Source organism: Lissotriton vulgaris, chromosome 5 (assembly GCF_964263255.1).
Source record: "Lissotriton vulgaris chromosome 5, aLisVul1.2, whole genome shotgun sequence".
Lineage (NCBI taxonomy): Eukaryota > Metazoa > Chordata > Amphibia > Caudata > Salamandridae > Lissotriton > Lissotriton vulgaris.
Window position 1 is genome coordinate 463,895,216 of NC_141693.1, and position 18,590 is coordinate 463,913,805.

The 18,590-nt window shown below is 49.8% G+C and overlaps 1 protein-coding gene across 1 annotated transcript in view; it reads right to left on the minus strand.

The window, feature by feature from the left end:
- Positions 1 to 17,590, minus strand: part of SLC45A1 (solute carrier family 45 member 1) — a 287,191-nt gene extending 269,601 nt beyond the window's left edge. The window contains exon 1 of the mRNA XM_086921904.1: positions 17,486 to 17,590. The gene's annotated coding sequence lies outside the window, so the exon portion shown is untranslated. The remainder of the gene's footprint in view (positions 1 to 17,485) is intronic.
- Between the last annotated feature and the right edge of the window lie 1,000 nt (positions 17,591 to 18,590).

The window sequence follows — 18,590 nt, forward strand, 5'->3', positions numbered from 1 at the left end:
CTGTGGGATAAATGAGCTAAACTGATCTACTGTGATTGGTCAATTTCTTTAATTAGACAGTGTTGATGTAAATGGACCCATCCCCTTGTGAAGCAGTGGGTCACTAGTCCGGTGGACTCAGTCCTAGTAAATAGAGGGGCAATGGAAACATGGCACATGTTACTAAATACAAAAATGTACACCCTCAAATGAAATCATCTCACAAGTAGTGCCAGGACTAACAAATAAGGGCCCCTTGCACCCAACCCAATTTACAAAGGAACATACCCAGTGACAAACAGGTTGCTCAGCAAGATGAAGGGAGGGGGAAGGAGGACAGGATCAGGTGGGGCAAAGGACATGGACAAGTGGGATAGTAAGGAACTCAAGATCAAAAAATATCTATATATGGAGGTGACAAACTCACTTGATGTTGGTGACAAAGGAAACTGGAATGGGGAGTATGTCGAGATGTTGAAGCTGTTCCACAGTTGGATGAGGGCGAAAGAGGGGTCAAAAGAAGAGGAGTAGGACTTGTCAAATTGGCCTTAGGTGTCAACAACAATTGATAACTTGACAGCTGCATTTTTGATTTTACGATGGTATACTGTGAAAAATACCCAGAGAGGCGACCGCTATTTAAATATATGGACGTGATCAGAAAGGTACAGATCTCTTTCGGGGTTATACCTGGGCATAGTATGACAATGAGTTCTGTGCAAGATTAGCATGGGACCCCGAGGCAAAATGCAGGGAAAAAAACATTGACTTATGGCAGTAGACGATGGGAGGAGCCAAATTCGGAAAAAACATTTTTACTGCAAGTGCCCTTCCATTTGTATACAGGCCCTTTGAGTCCCTCCCCAACCGAGGAGGGAAGGGGCGCATGCCAAGACGCAGGGAGGAGTACTTGGGACATGCTGGGATTTTAACAAATGCTTATGACAGCAGGAGCACTGTAAATTTCAGCACAAGTGCACAAAATGCGCCGGAAAACACAGCTTCATGCAATGCTGCTATGGGGTGGGGAGTGGTAGCCAGGGTCCACAGTATAAGGGTCCAAGTAGCAGGGGTCGAATGGAGGACAGAAAGGTAACCATGCCAGTTTGTGGGGGGATTGAGGTGCACATGGCAACATGGGCAAGGGCTCATACACCAATTCATTTGGGCCGGTTGAATTTCCTGTTGGAGCTACACCATAACGGAAGGGATGCTGAATTATTAAGCAAGGGATTCCGGGAGGTTTTCCAGCTGGGTACGAAACATTTTAAGCCAGCACAGTCACACAAACAGGAGGTGCGCACAAAACTGCTAAATACAGTACAAGAGAGCCGCATGGCAGAACCATTCGGTGAATGGACTATGCCAGACTTGATAGCTTTGCCCATCTGTGTGGTACCAAAAAAGGAGAAAGTCAATTTTGGCTCATACAGGTCTTGTCATGGCCAGAAGGGACAACGATTAATGATTTCATATCACCAGAGATCTTGCTTTCAATTGCTGGGCATACAATTTGACAGGTAATGGTTTGTAGACTAAGCATTATCCATGGGGTGTTCCATCTCTTGCGCTTTGTTTGAGCGCTTCAGTTCATTCTTACAGTGGCTTTTCACGTGGCACACATTACCTTTTTATTTTTTTTTAGTCCTCATTTCACCATAAGTGTTGGACTTGGCCCTTCTGGCAGGTTCACCCCTAATCTTTTTGCTTTTAAAATGTGATCTGTGTTAGTGATTTTTGGTCTCTGCGCACTTTTTCCCGGTGTCCCAGAGTAAAGTGCGTGCGTGTAGTGAGGCTGGCCTGCCCTCCCATAGGAATGCATGGGGAATGTTTGTGTCCATGTTAATTCCTGATGTGTGGGGAGTGCAGGCTCGAGTTTGGTATGAGCGAACTTGTGAGATTGAATGCTGCGCTATGATGTATGTGGCGTGTATGTGTCTAGTGTAGAAGTGCCACTTCTAGACATTGGTGTGTGTGTGCAGTAAGGGTGCTGGCGTGAGATTGGCTGGAGCTGACTGGTGAGCCTGGCTCCAGGAATCTGGATGGGTCTGCCCGATGGTGAGTGGAGAGATTAGCATGCTGATGTGAGGGAGGGGTGCACCTGGGTCCTGAATAGGGCTGGGCTTTCCCCACACAATGCTGGCTCCACCCCCTGTGGTGCGTCTAATGTCCCTAGCCCTGCCAGTGAATAGAAAGGGTGGTTGAGCACATCAAGGGTGCTCCAAAACCAGCTGAGACTGGTTTCTCCTATACCCTGCACCCTGAGACAAAGGATTTTACAGTATAAGAAAGGGCTGTGTCCCCTTACAATTTGTCTCTTCCAGGATCCTGTCTGAGGGGGGCTGTTGCTGGGCGCCAGGAGGACCGCCACTTGGATTGCCTCCCTGCCTGGAGGCCCAGTGAGCTGGCTCTGGGCCCAGCCTTGCCCTCCTGCCTGCCTCCAGAACTTTGCTGGAGCTCTGCCTTGCTGATAGCGCCTAGGAGCGCTTTATTTCACTTATAGCGCCTGGGAGCGCTTTATTTTACTTAGCGCCTGGGAGCGCGTGATTTTGCCTTCCATTTGCGCTTGGGAGCGCTTTGCCTGCTGTGAGAGTGCCCACCTCAATTATTTTCTATTATTTTGGCCCCTGGCAGGTGCCCACCCCGCCAGGGGCCTTGCCGCTATTTTTATATTTTATCATGAGGGAGCCTACCCCTCGGATAGTGACACCCCGCCAGCTAGTGCCCAAAAAGGGCCGCTGCGCTGACCGCGATGACCCGGAAGTGTTTGACGGGCCGGCCAATTGCTGCGCGGCCCCGGGAGAAGGACCCGAAGTCTCGCCCCTGCAGCCCGAGAGGGAGGAACCGGCTGCATCGTGTCGGCGAGGCTTTCACGAGGGAGAGCCCCGGCCGCCGCCAAAGAGAGCCAGGAGTCCGGCCGCAGCCCAGCAGCCAGGAGAGGAGAGCCACAAGAGGAGATGCCGCAGGAGAGGAGACGCCGCCTCCCACCCAGCCGGTGAGTGCAGGCGTCCCCGCGGGTCGTTCTTCTGTGCTCTCCTTTTTGGCTTCAGAGTCCCCAGGAGGGACTCCGACATGAGGGGCACATGTGTTTGAGAGCCCACGAGGGGCTCGGGTGCCACAAGTATCTTTGAGAGCCCACGAGAGGCTCGGGGGCATTCTTTTAGAGTCCAGGAGGGACTCCAACGACCGGCCATATTTGTGTTCGAGCCCTGAGAGGCTCGCGGGAGCACAGTAGTGTTAGAGCCCCGAGAGGCTCAGCACGCTCCGTTGTATTTACGAGCCCGCAAGGCTCGAGGCGGCATTTCCTTGTTTCAGAGGCCCCAGAGGGGGGACTCCAACGCCTGTCCAGCCCACAGTTGTTTATCGAGCCCCGAGAGGCTTCAGTCCACATTTGTTCTAGAGCCCTGAAAGAGGCTCTTGAGTGCCATATTTGTTTTAGAGCCCAGCGAGGCTCTTGGGGACACCAGTTAGTCGGTCAGAGCCCCGAGGCTGCCACGCTGTGTTTGGCCCCCTCATCATTGTTCCTGAGCCCACGAGGTTCCAACGTTAGCCCCATCATTGCCTTTCAGCTGCCCAGCACTTAATGGGCAGTTGCCACGTTTAGGCTTGTGTTCTTGGCTGCCTGCGCAGCCTGCCCTGACATTTTGGACTAAGGGCATTTCAGCCCTTGCGAGGCCAGTTGGCCTGAGGGACAGTGTTGTGCCTATGTGCACCTTGCGCAATTTGTGATTTACTTGCTAAAGTGATTTCTGCGCAATTGTTATTACTTACACCTCTGAATGTTTTTATGCTTCATGTGTTTTGCTTCTTTCCCTTTGCTATGTGTTTAATGCTTAGGTGATTGATTTCCTTCTATAGGTCCTGCTAGTAAGGTCCTAGGTCCCTGCGTGATTTTCCTAAGGTGGTTAGGGTTGCGTAGGAGGTACTTACCTTTACCAGTAATTACTGGTTGTGTGCTACATGTACTATTTTGATGCTACAGTTATTATAGGTTCTATGTGCTAGTGTTATACCTTCAAGTATTACTATTCCTACAAAGTGCTAATTACAAGTGCTAATTCTAAAAAGTGCATACCCCTGACAGTGGTCCATGTGGTCCTGTCCTGTACATAATCCCCTGTAAATTCTGCCCGTGCCTGTTGGCACATTGTAAAGTGTGTGTTTTTATCTAATGTGTTTTACTATAATACAAAGGCTATTTTTTTTATATAACCTTGTGTGGAGTTTCCTTTGTGGTGGGCCTTGGGTGTTGTTGCTGGGTGCGCGCGCAAACACTTTACACATCGCCTCCGAGATTAGCCTTGCTGCTCGCGTCACGTTACCTAGAGGGTGAGCATGGGTTATCTTGGTGTGTAACTCCCTGGCCCTGACTTGGGAATGGTGATCTCTGACTGACTTTGGCGCAAGCCCTGGCCAGCCAGGGGTCCCGTTTCTAACAATAAGCGTCTGCAATTTTCACAATGAGAACCCTCTTCCTACCTGGGCGCCCTGGGTCCATGCTCTTGCATTCGCTTTGGGCCGACCAGGCGAGCTTCTTTTGTGCGAGGCTTGGTGTAATCATTGGACCATAGAGAGCTTAAACCAACCTCATTTCGTACCCCAGGTGATTAGTGGTAACCAGATATTTTTCCCCCCTTGGTCCAATCTTGCCATGCTAAATGCTACTCCCAACCAGATCTCATACTGCGGTGGTCTGGGGTCTTTCCACAACCTACAAATCTCTCTACGGGCCATTAATATCAAGCAAAGGAATAGACCCATTAATTTATTAGAAAGTTGGTTTGTAAGGTTGTTATCGGTACCAAAAACAACTAATGCAAGATTAAGATTCAATTTAACTTTAAAAATTCCCTCCAGTGCCCTCTCCACATTCTGCCAAAAAACCCTTAAGTGAACACAATCAAAAAACATGTGTAGATCGTCCGCCTCCACTAAACCACACCATGGACACTTAGGGGATGAGTTTGGGGCGAACCTTGCTATTCTTTTGGGCGTGTAATATAACCTATTTATAACATTAAAGTAATTCTTTTTTAAAGAAGCTGCCTTAACATACTTGTATAGGTTTTGGAGAGAAAGAAAATAAAGATTAACAGATGCATTTTCCAGGACTGATGGATTCCATACTGTATAGGGGGGGAGATCTGCGTCCTCCTCATCAAGAAGACACCTATACCATAGCCCTACCTCCTTCTTTCTGGGGTTTACATTTTGGAGTGTGTTTTCAATCTCCCAGTTTCCACCTATAAGGTCCTTCTCAGCAGCATACCAGGAGCATATCTGCAGGTATTTAAAGCGAGAAAAGGAATCGCCCATTTTTGCCCTTAACACATCCCATGGATGGACTCCATCCGAAGATATTAAATCGGACCAGATCAAAATTCCTGACAAGTTATCATTTAGGCAAATGGGAAGACCCGGAGAGTCCCAAATTGGGGCAAAATCAGAATAATGTCTTATTCCCCATCTCGCTTTAATGTTTTGCCATTCACTGAGTGCTGACCTTATTACTTTTAATCGTACCTTCTTGAAAAATCTGGGAGCCCCAAATTTGTAGAGAAACCCAGTTCTGCCTCCCTCGAAATTGACCATGGCGTTCAAAATCTTCCCCCAGTTGGTTCCCGCAGGGCTAGAGAGTAAGCAACGAATGTTTTTTAAACTGAAAAGCATGGGAGTACAAAAACACACCTGGAAAGGCGAGACCACCCTTTAGTAGCCTCCGTTTTAGCTTCTTCCAGGATAACCTGGAATTTTTATTAGACCAGATGATACTCCCTATTTTGGTTTGGATTTTACCCAGATGTTTCCCGGGAAAGCCTAGGGAAATGGCACCGAACAAGTACGTCAACTTAGGCAGGATAACCATTTTAACCAGGTTTACCCTGCCATAAATAGTGAGGGGGAGATTCTGCCATTTCAAGAAAAGATGGTCAATTTCCTTGGTCACTTTCCTCGGATTAAAAACTGCTAAAGACAGTACAGGAGATTTGCATGGCAGAACCATTCAGTGAATGGACTATGCCAGACTTGATAGCTTTGCCCATCTGTGTGGTACCAAAAAAGGAGAAAGTCAATTTTGGCTCATACAGCACTCATCATGGCCAGGGGGGCCTTTGCATAGCCACTTTCAGTCCTTGAGTACTCCGGTGGGTGTAATCCGGCTTCTGCTTTCAGTGTGAGGGGCAGGCGCATCAGACGCCCCACAGGAGGTGGAGCCAACATTGTGCGGACAGGGGCAGCCAGAGTACCTTGTTGATGGGGCTTCGCCCTTCCTGGGCCAGATGTCGGCTGAGTCATCAGTCGCTCCCCAGGAGGGTGGAGCCAGCATTGTGGTGGCAGAGCACAGCAAGATCCAGAGTCAAGAGCCACTCCTACCTCCCACTAAGGTGTAATCTGCGCATTCACCACCTGTCATCCCCCCAGCCCTGTCACTCACACACCCCAGACAGTCAGATACACATACCAGCAGAGGCGGGCTGAAATGGTTAGGCAAGCAAATGCTAACTTTCTAAAAGTAGCATTTGCAAACACAGGATACTAAAATAAACTTGACTACAAGAAATATTTTATCATCCTGAGTTCAGGCATACTAAACACGACTCGCTACCATGCTCCTTGAGCCTGCTGGGATTATAGGGATGTAATAATTCCAGCAGCTCAGTCTGGCCTAATGGAAGCAGGTAGCCTTCAATAGTGAAATACGATTTTGGTTGTAAGTCACTACTAGGACATGCCACACACATCAGGGCTTGTCCTACCTTATACCTACAACGCACCCTGCCCGCAGGCCTACCATAGGGGTGACTAATATGTAGTCAAGGGAAGGTTCAGGGGCTGGCAAGTAGGTGCACTTGCCCAGCTAGCGTGACAGTACGAGACCGCACGCGGGTTCTGCGGTCGCAGTCCCCAGACACATCTTTACGGCTGCTTCGGTGGGTGGCGCAACCAGCGCTGCAGGCCCACTAGCAGTATTGGCATCTACAAGCCCCGGCACTCCCAGTGCACTTTACTAGGGACTAACAGTAAATCCAATGAACCAATCATGGATACCAATCGCATGTACAATTTACAGTAGGGAGCACTTGCACTGCGGCACGGGTCGGCCGTGGCGCAGTGCCCTGAGTATCGGAAAAACAGCAAAACATCGGAGGCACATCAGCAAAAAGTGGAAGGGAAACTCACGCCAAGGTGCCAGGTCTAACATGTGTCCCCTCCAGCTGAAATGTGGGGGGAACTACCCTTCCCCAGGGAGTTCCACATCACTAAGGCGGAAAAATCTGGACAGACCGTCAGCGTTGGCGTGATCGGTGCCAGGGCGGTGTTCCACCGTAAAGTCCATACTCTGTAGAGAAATGGACCACCTCAACAGTTTCGGGTTCTCACCCCTCATTTGCATCAACCATCTGAGGGGCCTGTGGTCCGTCTGAACTCGGAAGTGAGACCCAAACAAGTAGGGTCTTAGCTTCTTCAGCGCCCAGACCACAGCAAATGCTTCACGCTCTATTGCACTCCACCTACTTTCCCGTGGAAGTAACCTCCTACTTATGAAGGCTACGGGTTGGTCAAAGTCCTCATCAGTCATCTGTGAAAGAACAGCCCCTACACCATGCTCTGAAGCGTCTGTTTGCACTATGAATTCCTTGGAGAAATCAGGAGCCAGGAGCACGGGCGCCGTGCACATGGCAGTCTTCAGGGTGTCAAAAGCCTTCTGACAGGTGTCAGTCCAAATCACATTCCTGGGCTGCTTCTTCGAAGTCAGCTCTGTCAAGGGGGTCACAATCGTGCCATAGCCCTTGACAAACCTCCTGTAATACCCAGTGAGCCCCAGGAAGGCTCTCACCGCAGTCTGGGTCTTGGGGGGTTCCCAAGCCAGGATGGTCTCGATTTTGGGTTGCAAGGGTGCTAATTTGCCACTCCCAACTTGGTGTCCCAAGTACACCACTGAACCCTGCTCAATCTGGCACTTGCTTGCCTTGATTGTGAGGCCTGCTCTGCGCAGGGCCATCAACACTTCCCAGAGGTGTCGCAGGTGTTCTGGCCAGGTGCCACTGAACACCGCGATGTCATCCAGGTAGGCGGCACTGAACTCGTCCAGCCCAGCCAACACCTGGTTGACCAATCTCTGAAAGGTGGCAGGGGCATTCTTCATTCCAAATGGCATCACCCGGAACTGGAAATGCCCATCTGGTGTAGAGAATGCTGACCTCTCTTTTGCCCCATCGGTCAAGGCGACCTGCCAGTACCCAGACGTCAAATCAAACGTACTGAGGAACCGGGCAGTCCCCAGCCGATCAATGAGCTCATCAGCTCTGGGTATGGGGTGCGCGTCAGTCTTCGTGACTGAATTGAGTCCTCTGTAGTCCACACAGAACCGTAGTTCGGGTGTGGCTCCCGGCGCAGCAGCCTTTGGGACCAAGACCACGGGGCTGGACCAAGGACTGCTGGAAGACTCAACCACCCTAAGGGCAAGCATCTTGGAGACCTCCTCCTTGATGCAGGCCCGGACCCTGTCAGTCACTCTGTAAGCCTTATGCTTCACAGGTAAGCTGTCTCCAGTGTCCACATCATGGACGCACCAATCTGTGACACTCGGAACCAGGGAGAACAGATCTGGAAACTGTCCCAGCAACTGGTGGCAGTTTTCCTGTTGTTCGGGGGTCAGGGTGGGTGAGAGGTTAACTCCATCCACTGACCCGTCCTTCTCACAGGCCACTAAGAGGTCAGGAAGAGGCTCCGACTCCTCCTCCATTCCGTCATCAGTTGCCAACAACATGCCCACTTCGGACCTTCGTAAGTGGGGCTTGAGGCGGTTGACATGTAGGACCCTCAAAGGGTTCCTGGGCGTCTTCATGTCCACCAAGTATGTCACTGGGCTCTTGCGCTCCACAACCTCAAATGGGCCTGTCCACTTATCCTGAAGGGCACAGGGCTCCACTGGGGCCAGGACATACACCTCTTGTCCAGGCTGAAGCTCGACCAGAGTGGCATTCTGGTCGTACCACTGCTTCATCTCCTCCTGGCTCGCTTCCAGATTTGCCTCGGCAAGTTGTCTGAAGCGTCTGGTTTGGTTTCTGAAGGCCAGCATGTAGCTGTATACATTCTGGGGAGGTTTCCTGGGAGATTGCTCCCAGCCTTCCTTTACCAAACTCAGTGGTCCTCTCACGGGGTGACCGTACAGCAGTTCAAAGGGGCTGAACCCTAGGGACTTCTGTGGTACCTCGCGATATGCAAAGAGCAGGCATGGTAAGAGGACGTCCCACTTACGCCTCATTGGACCTTCTAGGCCCATGATCATGCCTTTCAGGGTTCGGTTGAATCTCTCAACCAACCCGTTACCTTGGGGATGGTAAGGTGTGGTGAACTTGTACGTTACGCCACACTCTTGCCAAAGGGACTTCATATACTTGGATATGAAGTTGGTCCCCCTGTCGTTCACCACCTCTAGAGGGAATCCTACTCGTGAGAAAATTCCCATCAGTGCACGTCCCACCACGGGGGCCGTCACTGTCCTCAGAGGGATGGCTTCAGGGTACCGGGTGGCATGATCCACCAAGACCAGGATGAACCTGTTGCCCATGGCTGTCTTGGGGTCCAGAGGCCCAACGATGTCAATACCCACTCGCTGGAATGGCGTACCAACCACAGGGAAGGGTTGGAGGGGAGCCTTGTTCTACCCTCCGGTCTTCCCACTTGCCTGGCAAGTCGGACAGGTTCTACAATGAGCGTCTGAGCTCTTGTGCATTTGGGGCCAGTAAAAGTGGGTGACAAGCCTGTCATAGGTCTTGTCCATCCCCAAATGTCCTGCTAAAGGCACATCGTGAGCCAGACCCAGTAGGAAGGCTCTGAACTTCTGGGGTACCACCAGCACACGGGCTGACCCAGGTTCAGCAGCCTTAGGCTCTGAATACAGGAGGTCGTTCTCCCAGTACACATAATGTGTTTTGGCCTGAACACCATTGGCCTGGTCTGCGGCCTGCTGCCGCATACCCACGAGAGAAGGGCATTCTTTCTGCTCCTTGCAGAATTCCTCCCTGGAGGGTCCTCCTTCTTGCTGCCAATGGGTCAGCTCAGGCAGGTCCCCCAGTTCGGCGATCTGTTCCCCTGTAGGCTCCAGGGCATCCCCCTCAAGGTCTGCTTCCTCCTGGACCGTGGGAACTTCAGGGACCGGTTTCCCGCGCCCCCTGCGCCTTCTCTCTAAGGCCGGTTCCTGGGCCTCTCCTTCAGGCCCCAGGACCTCTTGATCACCCCTACTGGCTGCCATTGACCGGGTGGTCACGCACGCCCAGTCAGGCAGACCCACCATCCGCAGGTGAGTCGTCTTCTCCACCTTTTCCCAAGGGGAGTGCTCCAAGTCATTCCCTAGCAAACAGTCAACAGGCATGGTTTTTCTTACACAGACCTGCAGAGTACCAGAGACCCCCCCCCACTCGAAGGGAACTTGAGCCATCGGACACTGACTCTCTGAATTATCAGCATTGATAACCCTACAGTAGGCATGGGGTACAACCTGCTCTTGAGACACCAGGTGCTGCCTCACTGCAGTCACACTGGCTCCTGTATCTCTAAGAGCCTCAGCTTCCTTACCATTTATGATCACCACCTGCCCATATTTCTTAGTGTTAGAGGGCAGGTAGTTCGTAGGGATCATCTCACTGTCTCCTAGCGAGACTAGGGTCATGTGAACGGGATCTCCACCCCCCGGGACCATCACTTCTTCTCCTAAGTGAACACTAGTCACTTGACGGGGCGGAGCACCAGTGGGTGCGGGTTTTCCAAACAGGCGACACTTGGGGTCACTGGATATGTGCCCAGGCTCGCCACATTTATAACAATTGAAGGGCCCCTTTGGAACAGGTTTACCTGTCGGGGCCCCATTCTGCTTCGGGGGTGGGGGAGGCTGAGAACCCTGCTGCTGGTTCCCCTGGGAACTACTTTGGGGGCCTTTTTGGAATCCTTTCTGTTTTCCCCCCTTGTCCCCCCCACTCTTCTGCTGGGGACCCTGCCCACTCTTGGCGGAGTCTCCCACGGGACCCTTGTGGACCCTGGTGCTGAGCCAGCGGTCCGCCTCCTCAGCAAGCTTCCTCGGGTTGGACAGCTTGCTATCGATCAGGTGTTGGCGTAACTCAGGAAAACAGTGATCAGACAAGTGCTCCCATGCAATCAAATCAAAGAGACCTTGAAAATCAGTCACTTTGCTACCCTTCAACCAACCATCCAGTGCTCTGCAAAAGTAAGTCACATACTCCACATACGTATTCCCAGGCCGCTTAGTACATCCCCTAAACTTCTGTCTATACATTTCAGGGGTAAGCCCGTACCTGCTCATTAAAGCTTCTTTCATGTGGGAATAGGATCTCTGATTTTCAACGGGCAAATCTAGCAAGGTATCTCGCCCTTCGCTAAGGAACCTTCCCCACAACCCCGCTCCCCAATCCTTGTCAGGGACCCGGTGGGAGGACATGGCTACCTCGTATGCCCTAAACCATTGTCCTATGTCATCCCCCTTAAAGAACTCCTTAACTACGTCCTTAGGGATGTGCACTCTTGACTCTACCTGCACTGGCGATGTGCTGCCACCAGAGGGAGGATGATCCAAGCCCCTCTCCTTCAGACTCATCTCCCTCATTTTCACTTCGTAATCCATTTGGTGCTTTCGCTCTTCCAGCGCCATTCTTTTTGTTTCAAGCTCCAGTTGGATTTTTAATTCTGCCAGCTTTCTCTCGTGATTCCTTGTTTCTTTCCTATCTGCCAGCTCCTCTGGCGACAGGCCTTTACCAAAGCTGTGCACGCTGTCTTGCCTTTCGAGATCCACCAGATCCCCAAGTGCATTCTGCTCCTCAGTTGCATCTTGCTCCGCGAGGGCATCTTGATCCTCCGGGGCCTTTCTGGACTCTATCCAGGCTTTCAGGGCCTTGTAGAGCTCTGGCTTATTCTTGCAACCAGCGTGCGGAACCTTGAGTTTCTTGAAAAAAAACTTCAGCTCATTCTTTGAGTATTTATCCAGCTTCGCGGAGTCCCACTCGACCTCCAACATCTCCGAGGTCGTGGACTCCGCTCCATCCAGGCTCTTCGTGCCCGGCATGGTTCTCACACTCAGAATCTTCTTTCGGCAAAATTCAAAAGCAAAGTCTGTGGCTAAGTAACTGGACTGTAATCACTGTGCAATGGTCAGAAGCTCAGGTATAGATATTGCAAATGTAGATTCGAAAATCCTCACCGCTGCGTCCAATGTAGGAAGGGGGAGGCTCTAGTTGGCGCAGTGCAACACTAGCGACAAGCAGGGACTCTCTCTTCCTCGTCAGGGCTGAGGGTTACCTTCCAGACAACCTCTGCTTACCCTCTAGGTAGTGTGGCTTAAGCAGTCGTAGGCTAATCTTTGGGGCACATAGGGTTAAACACTTGCAATACTACACCCTCACAACCAACCCACCACACAATGAGACCAAACTGTATTCTGTAAAAATATATATATCTTCATATAAATTTCAAGCAGGCTTGTGAATACAGTTATCCAACTTTCAAATAGCGGTTCCAAGTTACTTAGTTCAAGTTGCCACAGTTCTTTCCAGCAATAAGCGTTCTTTAGGGCCTTCTGCCCAGTTCAACAAAGTTCTTGTGGAGCAGGCGGCTTCCAGGGGAGCTGTCCCACGTCGCGTTGCCTTCCCGGGGTCGCTGTTCTTTGCGGCTCTCAGCCGAGCAGTTCACGGGTCATCCGGGGCAGCGGTGTTCTGTGGCAGGGTCCTTCCTTCGGCGTTCTCTCCAACCCTGGAGGTGGCGGCTGTTGTGGTGGCGGCCAGTGGCAGTACGGTCCCCAAGTGCAGGACGTACCCAGCCAAGGGCCGGTTGTAGCTATGCGCTCACAGCGGGGCTGTCGGGCAGGATACCGACCAGAGGGGGGTTCTCACAGGGCGGCTGTCCGTCTTCGCAGGTGGATTGACGGCTCGAGGCACAGTCAATTCGGGAGCTTGGACCGGACGGGTCCTCCTTTACTTTGCTCTAGGGTTCCCGGTGCAGATGCGGTCACGGTGTTCAGGCCAGCGGCGGCTGGACCTCACTTTGCTCTCGCTGTTGCTTTGGGGCGCCAATCACGGTGTTCGGGAGGATGTCGATGCCTTGGATTACGGGGAGCGTGGCAGGGATGCCCAGCGCTCCCAGACTCCTCTGTCGGTACTGCAGCGATAGCAGCACACACAGTCGCTTTCTTCAGGGTGTAGCGCCCACTGGTCCTGGGGCGCTGGTCAGGGGGCAAGTTCAGCAGCAAGCCCTTGGAGATCGTTTCAGCAGAGTTTGGTACAAAGTCTTGTAAAGCAAAAGTCTTCTCGCAGTCTTTCCTTTTTCCTCTCCTTCGGCAGCAAGGCACCAGACACAGGCAAGAGACAGCACTCTTCCTTGTCCTTCATGGTCCTTCTCGTCGGGCAGAGTTCCTTCTGTCGCCCAAACCGGATCTAACTTCCAAGGAGCACGGCTCCTTCTTTTATACGGTATTTCTTTTGTTCTCGCAGGCCAGGGGGGCCTTTGCATAGCCACTTTCAGTCCTTGAGTACTCCGGTGGGTGTAATCCGGCTTCTGCTTTCAGTGTGAGGGGCAGGCGCATCAGACGCCCCACAGGAGGTGGAGCCAGCATTGTGCGGACAGGGGCAGCCAGAGTACCTTGTTGATGGGGCTTCGCCCTTCCTGGGCCAGATGTCGGCTGAGTCATCAGTCGCTCCCCAGGAGGGTGGAGCCAGCATTGTGGTGGCAGAGCACAGCAAGATCCAGAGTCAAGAGCCACTCCTACCTCCCACTAAGGTGTAATCTGCGCATTCACCAACTGTCATCCCCCCAGCCCTAAAAAAAAAAAAAAAAGTATCAACGGGGGGGGGGGGGGGGGGGGAGGTAGAGTTTAGAGATAGGATTCTCACTCCACGGGCACTGATAATTAAACAAAAAGAATCCTACTCGGAGTGTACACCTCAAGGACGGGGGACACTCAGTGTTTTGTTAAATACCCCTCACACACCAACAGGCCCCTTGGTGTCATGCTTCATCATCGGGGTCTTCGCACCCCGCTAGAGGGATGCGGCGTGCTGCGACCAGCGACTACGCGGGAGCACTGAAGAGGTTGACTATGTGTGGTGTGTGTTACGTGCATGTGCTGGGGTATTTGGAAAAATGTGAGTGAAGGGTGTAACACACACCACACATAGTCAACCTCTTCAGTGCTCCCGCGTAGTCGCTGGTCGCAGCACGCCGCATCCCTCTAGCGGGGTGCGAAGACCCCGATGATGAAGCATGACACCTAGGGGCCTGTTGGTGTGTGAGGGGTATTTAACAAAACACTGAGTGTCCCCCGTCCCTGAGGTGTACACTCCGAGTAGGATTCTTTTTGTTTAATTATCCCCCCAGCCCTGTCACTCACACACCCCAGACAGTCAGATACACATACCAGCAGAGGCGGGCTGAAATGGTTAGGCAAGCAAATGCTAACTTTCTAAAAGTAGCATTTGCAAACACAGGATACTAAAATAAACTTGACTACAAGAAATATTTTATCATCCTGAGTTCAGGCATACTAAACACGACTCGCTACCATGCTCCTTGAGCCTGCTGGGATTATAGGGATGTAATAATTCCAGCAGCTCAGTCTGGCCTAATGGAAGCAGGTAGCCTTCAATAGTGAAATACGATTTTGGTTGTAAGTCACTACTAGGACATGCCACACACATCAGGGCTTGTCCGACCTTACACCTACAACGCACCCTGCCCGCAGGCCTACCATAGGGGTGACTAATATGTAGTCAAGGGAAGGTTCAGGGGCTGGCAAGTGGGTGCACTTGCCCAGCTAGCGTGACAGTACGAGACCGCACGCGGGTTCTGCGGTCGCAGTCCCCAGACACATCTTTACGGCTGCTTCGGTGGGTGGCGCAACCAGCGCTGCAGGCCCACTAGCAGTATTGGCATCTCCAAGCCCCAGCACTCCCAGTGCACTTTACTAGGGACTAACAGTAAATCCAATGAACCAATCATGGATACCAATCGCATGTACAATTTACAGTAGGGAGCACTTGCACTGCGGCACGGGTCGGCCGTGGCGCAGTGCCCTGAGTATCGGAAAACCAGCAAAACATCGGAGGCACATCAGCAAAAAGTGGAAGGGAAACTCACGCCAAGGTGCCAGGTCTAACAGGAGCTTTCTGGGTGACAGAACTGTTAGGGAGGAAGGGGGTGGAAGGGTTGGATTGGGCGGATTAAAATACATTCTCAATTCATTTAATTTGAGATATTCCCATAATCCCGATGCATTTCGGGTCAAAACCCTTCTTCAGGGGTAACATTCTGTGGAAATTAACTAAAGAATCAATGATTCAAGGGGTAGAAAATCCTCCTTCATATTCTCCTTAATGTTGGTGACAATTACAGCAAAAGCGTGAAAACGTGCCATGCTTCAAATATAAGTGAAAAGTGGTGTCGCGCCTCGAGAGTGCGTCACTGATCTGTAAATAATGTGTATAAATCATGTGCTGACCGTGCACAAAGGGTTTTGACCCGAAATGCATCGGGATTATGGGAATATCTCAATTTAAATGTATGGAGGATGTATTTTAATGAAAATTGCTGTGTATGAAGCTAATCTGATTATACCAGTTCACATGTGTGACGCAACAATGTGGCAAATAAAAAGAAGACTTTTTCAATAGAAACTTGTTTTCATTGGAAGGATTGAATCTAACCTAGATCTTAAGGGTTGCCAACCCCCAGGAGTGCAAAGAGGGGACGCTATTTATGATCTACACAGCGCTTTTCACTTCTTGTAAAAAGGGCAGAATGCAGTCACTCACAGTGAAATTAGCCAGTGGGTAACATATGGTGCCCCTCTGCTATGCTATAGCGGGTTGTCACAAAATGTGAGTGACTCCATAAAAGACCAATGGATGTAGAGGGCTGGCTGAAAACCCCTACAGGTTAAGTACATTCTACATTTAATGTAAGTAAAATCAAAAGGTATATATTAACACCATACCTAATTAAGAGGGCTGGCTGAACTAAAAGTAAGTATATTATAAATATAATTTTAGTAAAGCCAGGAGGTGTTGTTCGTAGCCAAAGCTAAAAATCTATTTCTTATACAGTGCTAAAACCTTTATCCACCCTCCCTAAAAACATAGTCCTTACCTCACTTTGTTCTAGGACTGAACAGTCTTTGCTAATACCTTACAACAATGGTTTTTAACCTGTGGTCCGAGGACCCCTGCGGATCCGCAAGGCCTACTCAGGGGGTCCACGAGATTTTGACAAAATTTAAAATTATTCAACAATTAAGACTAATAAAGTATGTGCAAATAAAGAAGCAACAGTGAAAATGTGATTTTTCTCTATATTTGATGATAAATTACATAACATATTTCAATATTTCAATATTTGATCATTTGTCTGGTGTATACCTGTTTTGTACATTTGTGTATTGTTTTAAGGTCCAAATTATAGAACTTGCTGATGCTGGGGACTCTCAGCTTCCATTAATGACTCAGTGTGGGGTCCCCAGGCCCCATTAATTATTCAGTGTAGGTCCACAGAAGTCAAAAGGATAAGAACTGCTGCCTTTATAAGACCCAAGAATTACTTCTGTCTTGTGTTCACACTGTGGGAAATTAACCAAACAACCATATACACAACTGAACCAATCTGCCTTAAGAAGTACGATAGTAAAACAGTGCTTAATTAGCTCAGTACATGGCGCCTGGATCAGCCCATGCTGGCTGGTACACGCTTCCTCAGTCATGCTGTGATTTCCTGGGAGAAGGGACGGGGAAACCCAGCTGAGACACCCCCGCCAAGCCACACCGGCGCTGGGCGTGCTACTTTGCATTTGAAATGGGAGAGGGCGACTGACACCGCATACTGACTCATCTGTTCGTCTGACATGTTAGCTGTTAGATTTATAATTGCATTGCTGGGCTTTTCCGAGTGCTTCGAGATAAAATATCATCATAGCAAGGAATGGCGCTGACGTTCAGGTGCAAGTAGCAAATCTCTGCCTTGCAAAAAATATGTGGGCGGTGCAAGAATCTGCGCCACGAGCCACGCGTGCCATATTCCTGTCAGCACTGTCGCGCTCCCTCTTTCTTCTCCAACCCATAAAACTGCTTTTAACCTTTTTAATTTTTAGAGAATATTAGAAAGCGTCATCCTAGTATTCAAAATACATAGATTCTCTTCTTACGAGTCAAAATGCAATTCTCCTTGGGGGTCACGCGACACTAGAGATTATTGATGATGTTATTAAGCACACCTCCCAAAAAAATGTATCTGCTATTATAAAGTGGCGCTAGAAGTATTTTGATAGCGCGAGTGCTAAATAAAACAATCATTTTAAACAGCGATGTATAAATTAGCACCTGCAACCATAGTGCTACGAGGCTGGTGTTTCTAGAGCCCGCGTCACTGAGAGTAAAGCTCATGAGCGAGGGAGAGGGTGGCATTTTGTCAAAGAGCAGGAATAATTCAGCATGAAATTATGTTACGGTACCTGCGGTCACAAGAGCTTCATCGCTGTGTGTTTTAGTGCACGGATGGATTATCTGCGGCAGGCCATCCTGGGCGGCCACCGCCGCTGCTGCATGCTCCCTCCCGGGTACCAAGGATGCTTGTGGCGTGGTTTGGAGAGGAGGCGCGGATGGGCGGGGAGGGGCGGAGCTTGGCAACGCCGCCATTCCCTATTCTGCACCAGCTGCCCTTGGCTACAGAAGGAACCCTTATTTCTTGGCTATTGTTCCGATCAGGGATCGCCTGTTAGCCCAATAGTGAACGCCCGCAAAGCCAAAAATATAACTGTAACTTGTTCAGTATTCAGGGGTAGACCGTTTTAAAGACATTTTTTACAATGCACATTTTCTATATTATATTTCAGAGCGATGCTTTTACGTTTCTTAATTAAAGCATTAATGGGTTTGAATTCAAATGACTTTCTGAAATTACTATCTGGTAGCAATTATTTAATTTCCATGTCATATTAGCATTTTAGAAATCGACATACCAGAATATGACATAACATAGCAAGATTGTTGGTTTAAGCATGTGGAGGTGATGTTCTTTCAGGTGCTTTCGCATTTAGCAATTTAAGAAACGCACCCATTCTCTATACGTATGCTGCAGAGCACTGCACCTAGATCACCATTTTAACACAATAAAACAGGTTTCTCAAAAATTATAATGCATATGTTAATTATTTGGAGTGATTACATGGTTTATCCATAGAGCTTACTTTGTACAACAGAAAGAGTCAGTGACCAAAGTCTTACTAAGACATCCGGGTGCCGAATAGCAAGTTTGCCTAGTCGTGATTCCTCCAAATTCCTCTTTAATTCAACACACCACACCTCTACCCCTTTAGCACCGCCACTCAGGTCATTTTTCATGCCTATTATCTTTCTTTATGACTGGTTGCTGATCTTTTTCCCCCTTTCTACCTTTTGTTTATTACCCAGTCAGTCAGTCAATTATCTTTATTTCTTAGTAATTCTACTGCAGACAAAGGACACAGAGTAAAAAGAAAGACATTAAAAACAATCTTAAACCAATTACATTAAGAAAACAGTATTACGATGAATTTAAAATGCATTAAAAACAATTAC